Source organism: Micropterus salmoides, unplaced genomic scaffold (assembly GCF_014851395.1).
Source record: "Micropterus salmoides isolate LMB-PRFRI ecotype aquatic unplaced genomic scaffold, ASM1485139v1 Ms_hic_scaffold_17, whole genome shotgun sequence".
NCBI lineage: Eukaryota > Metazoa > Chordata > Actinopteri > Centrarchiformes > Centrarchidae > Micropterus > Micropterus salmoides.
The window spans coordinates 22546807-22552365 of NW_024040817.1; the positions used below are offsets into that span (position 1 = coordinate 22546807).

Consider the following 5559-nt stretch of genomic DNA (forward strand, 5'->3'; position numbering starts at 1 on the left):
TTGTGATATTTCACTTGAAAAAGGTATGCAACGGACTAAACCGCTGTAAGACATGTGAGGAGGGAGGACATAATCTTTCAAAACTTAAAAAAATGCATTGGAGTTGTAGTAGAGAGCTGTTAACCCTTTGTGTACTAAATACATTGACTAGATGCTGACGGACAGCAGTTGTTATATTAAATTGTTTTGATCAAAAGTGTGCCAGGAACATTTCAGTAGTCGCTGGGCATTGGCACAAACGTGTCCTTATCTCCCTACTAAATTCTACAGTCACCCACATGACTGATGTTTACTGAAGGTATTCAAACATACAAACTAAACTGAACAGGAGTTTGACTTTTAAAAAGTCAAACTCCTGTTCAGTTTAGTGAGTCAAGTTGTGTAACCAGATTGAGTATTTCTATCTCACAGAATTACAATTAAAATGTGATATCTTAATTTGAGAGCTAATCTAACACTTGGAAACACATTAAATGCTAATTGATTTAGAGCTGAAACCGATAGGCTATAATTATAAGATAATTATAAGTGAAAGAACTGTAATTATTAGTAAAATACATGAATGAATGAATGAATGACTGAGTCATTTTTGGTTAGCTGTCAGTGTACAGCTCTGGTAGCTATGTGCAGGACACAAGTGGAGTTAAAAAAAAAAAAAATTATAAACAGATAGGATGGAATTCATTGATATTAAATGTTGCTTTAACATTTAGCAGATCACTGTAGAAAATGTCATGCTAGTCAGAAGTCGACCCTACAATCGTCTGATCCTTGGTCAGAAGCATTATCCATTCCCCACGACTAGAGCTATGCAGAATGCCTGGCTAATGTTTCCGCCAACTCATGACTGCCAGGATCATTTTCTTATGTCTGTCACTCGGCTAAACACTATAATTTTCATAATTGTAAACAGGAAGGTCACAAGCTCAGGAGGAACAGTTTCTTAATCTCATTCTTGTGTTTGACTAAAATCAGACTGCACCTTTAAAAAAAAATGATCCTAAAAGTCCAGACTGGGGTAAACCAGCACACTGTCGTAGTAGGGCCATAGCGCAGACAAAACGTATGCTGCTATTACTTTCTGGCAAGTAAAATAATACATTTTGTGTGTGTTTTTGGCCATTTAAAGGTATTTCAACAGATGAAAAGGACTGGATTGGTTGGTACACAGCAAGTTAACGTTAAATAATGTAGAGTCGTGAGGATAATTGCAAAAGAGATCTTCTCTTTATTTTATATATAACAGCAGTAAGTCATGTTAATTATAGGCTATTCGTTTTCACACTGGGCGATACAGCTTTAACATGCTGCGCGCGCTCCCGCCGACGGCATTCAGTTTTCAGCAATCACTTTCTGGCACGACACCTGTACGCTCTGCTGTCCAGTCTTTCTGGCCTCCTAAAATGTGATTTCAGGCGATTTCAGGTCTGTTAAAACCTTAAACAGTCTATGAATAACATACAGTTAAAAACGGTGACATTTAAGTTCATTGCCACCTATGGTTGCCACTCTATAGTCTTGAAGTTAAGTACAATATTAAGTACAATTATTGAGAAGATGTGGTTTTCCTGCAGTGGTAACAGGCCAGCACGCTAGCAGGCTAATTATGAACATTTCATATACCTAGCTGACAAATTTTCAAACGAAGGTCAGTAACAATTAGCTAAGTCACGAACAATTCTCCATTCATTACCAGGTAGCATAACTACACTTTGTTTTAGACTGCTGATAACACTTACATGTGTAGCCTATTTGCCGACATAGGAAATCATGTAAAGTTAGTACGTTAATGGCTTATAATGGCTATTTGGTAATAACACTGATCATTAGTACAAGATGTAAATGACATAGTCCACGTAATCTATGTTTTTTTTATTCTTTATTTGGGTCCAATTAGCTAAAACAGGCCAAAATATGTATTAGTCAATGTTTGTTTGTTGAGTATGCAAATTTAGTTACTGTGCATAGTGACATGAGCAAAGCAATTGGGAATAGCTGAATGAAATGCATAGGTCCAGTAAGATATTAAACTGTGACCAGCTTCTATATAATATAATATAATATATTAATTCTGTAAAAAAAAACACTGTATCACAGGCAGACAAATGACAACCAAATGTTTCATAAGGGTACAAGGATACAAGGATACAAAGACTATCATCTGCAGAAATATACAAGTTATAACTAGTTTGCTGTCTCTCTATCCTGTAGTAAAATGGAAACTAAGAATTCAAAAAGAATAAAAAATAAATGTGAAATTAAAAAAGAAGATAGAAATCCTCTGACACAAAAACACATTAAAAAAAATGTTTTTTCCAAGGCAGATACAAACAAACATACATACATATACATACTTCTACTTACATACACACCTCTACCCATGCATCCATCCATCTATGCAAGTTGTAATTTAATATGAGGATGTTCCAATGCAAACCAAACTTGATGATATTACATTTTCTCATTTTGAAATTTAAATGGACATGAGATTGTATGTCTTCTCTATACCTTTTGCAGATCAAAAGCAGATGCAGTGTATTTTTCAAAGGTTAATTTATGATCCACTCCGGAAGACAACACCACTCTATTTCCAATATTACTCTATTACTAATGCCAGTACTACTGAACCTCAGTTGCTGACCTACTGTAAATAGCTTTATCATAGTTGTATTTGCACCAAGCAACAATGTACAAAAGAAGAGGAAAGGACTATGCGAATTTGAATATTTTCTTTTCTCAGTTCATAGTATATCAGTTCATTTGTAAAACACATTTGGATTAGTGGCTGTCTCACTATAGAGGCAACAGTACCTCTCATTTACATTTGCTGACCAGCTGTTTATCTGGCGTCCTTCCCATAGCCACAATCACTGTTTGCTGTAGTGGGACACCAGCTGAATCTGATCTTACCCTTGGTCCCAAGCTCCAACCCTCCACTCACACTTCAAACGTCAAGGGATAGGGGCACTGTTCTGAACTCATCAAGGTCAGGGGTCAAATCATGCCCTAATCAGCATCACAGAAGACAATTATGTAAGGGCAGTTCCTTAAAGATCCTGCATAGCAATTAAGTAATGCATTTTTAACATAAGCTGTAATCGAATGATTTTCATAGGTGCACAAAAAGAAAAACAAGCAGCTAGTAGAAATGTGTGCAATGTATAATGCCTCTGACTACACATCAGAAGATTGTAAATTTGACTCCAGGCTTTTCATCAGTGATATAATGCAGAATGCAAAAGACTAAATAATACAGAATACTGAAATAAAATAATAAATTTATAACATATAAGTATATAATATATAAATTCTGAACATTTTTGTTTGCCTACATTTGTTTATTTTTGTATTTCTGTGTTTGTATGTTAATGAGGAATGAGGTTCTAACCTCACTCTATAGCAGGCTTGGTCAACTAGGTGAGACAGGCAGAAACAAACGATTCCTAGCAAGTCTTCCCTGTACATGCTATATGCTTGCTACGTTAACCTCCTGTGAGTCGGATGTTAGCAAATTAGCTACATATAAAGGCTAATGGCTTCGACTGTAAGTAGCTGTGCAGCCATAATATCTGATGTTAATATAACTTTTAGTTGTTGAGTGCTTTACTTCATCCTTAATCGAAAATAGTCACACTACTTCCTATATTTTCCCTGTTGAGATCAGTTCAGTTCATTTTATTATCCCAAGTAGGAAACTTGACTTGCTGTCAGGGCATAAGATAAACATACAAGTGTAAGATAAGCACCACAAATACAAAAACTGTGTTATTGTACAGTTATTGCTTCTATTGCACTAGAACTCTAAATCTACGGCCTTAGGGGAGTGTTTCAAACTCAAAGTGAAGGGGCTGGTATGTGCAGTCTAAAATAGACCTGGCCTTGTGGAGAACCTGTTGGTTGAAGATAGCTGTCAGAAACTTATAACCTTGCCAGCTACCTTCACAATATAGCTCAGGTGATGTTTGTCTCTAATTGTCTGTGTTCCACACAGGTTGTATGTCACGTGTGTTGTCGTTGCTGAGTGGTTAAGGTGATGGACTAGCAATCCATTGAGTTTCCACTGAGATTCTATTGAGGTTATACAGGGACTTTGCTGCTCTAACTGAACTTGAATACAACCAGGCAGCTAATATGCACACTTCAGTATTTATTTATCACATATCATTTCCTCATCACAATAAAATAAACAATGTTGTCACATATCAGAGATTTACCTATAATGCAGGCTGTTTTATTCAGTGCTGTGAGAACCAAGCTATTCCCCAAAAAAGCTGCAGGCATGCCTGGTGGCGCAATAGATAATGTGTCTGACTACAGATCAGAAGATTGACGATTCCTGGCTAGCTCGTTGTAACCTTTAGTTTGTAAATCTATTGTTACATCCCTTCTCTACACTGTATATCAAAGTACACTGACATGTCAGTGGAGCCAAATCATAGTTGTTAAAAGATGTCTGAACCCTTCACTTTTAACATACTCAAAGCAATTGTGAGGCTGCTGTTGTATTTAGCGTAACTTGCTAATCATCTTTCTTTGAAAAACTAAATTAGTCCCTGAAGGACATACACGGCAGTGCCACGTAAACCATTCATGGATCCTGACTGTCTGTTGTCACACATCATTCAGGAAAGCCATACAGATAAAATAGCTGTATGTTTGATATATAGAGTTGAAGCTATCCTCTTACCTGAAGGAACCGATCAACCAACCAGTTGGCCGTGATCGTATAGTGGTTAGTACTCTGTGTTGTGGCCGCAACAACCCTGGTTTGAATCCGTGTCACGGCAGCAGTGGTGAGCCTTATTTCTGTTATTCTGTTGCTTAAACATACTCCAGGCTGTGCTTAATTTTAAATAATTTGAAACTGGATAGTTAAAGCAAATTTTCCTCCATGTGGCCCCATATTTCCCAACCTGACAAGTTGTTTCACCAGCGTTCCCCACACATAAATACGAAGTACAAGACCACTGGCTGTTTGTCTTCAGTGCTGTGAGAACCAAGCTATTCCCAAAGAAAACTGCAAGCAGATCTAGTGGCACAATGGATAACATGTCTGACTACAGATCAGAAGATCTTAGGTTCGACTCCTGGCTAGCTCATTGTGACCTTCTTTTTTAAAATCAATTGTTACATCCCTTCTCTACACTGTATATATCAAAGTACACTGACATGTCAGTGGAGCCAAATCACAGACAAGTGGCCAATCAGCATATGCTGAAAGATGTCTGAACCCTTCACTTTTAACATACTCAAAGCAATTGTGAGGCTGCTGTTGTATTTAGCGTAACTTGCTAATCATCTTTCTTTGGAAAACTAAATTAGTCCCTGAAGGACATACACGGCAGTGCCACGTAAACCATTCATGGATCCTGACTGTCTGTTGTCACACATCATTCAGGAAAGCCATACAGATAAAATAGCTGTATGTTTGATATATAGAGTTGAAGCTATCCTCTTACCTGAAGGAACCAATCAACCAACCAGTTGGCCGTGATCGTATAGTGGTTAGTACTCTGTGTTGTGGCCGCAGCAACCCCGGTTCGAATCCGGGTCACGGCA

At 37.5% G+C, this 5559-nt stretch overlaps 1 non-coding gene across 1 annotated transcript; it reads left to right on the top strand.

The window, feature by feature from the left end:
* The first annotated feature begins 5487 nt into the window (after positions 1-5487).
* Positions 5488-5559, top strand: trnah-gug. Its single transcript has one exon. It is a non-coding gene; the product is annotated as a tRNA-His (tRNA).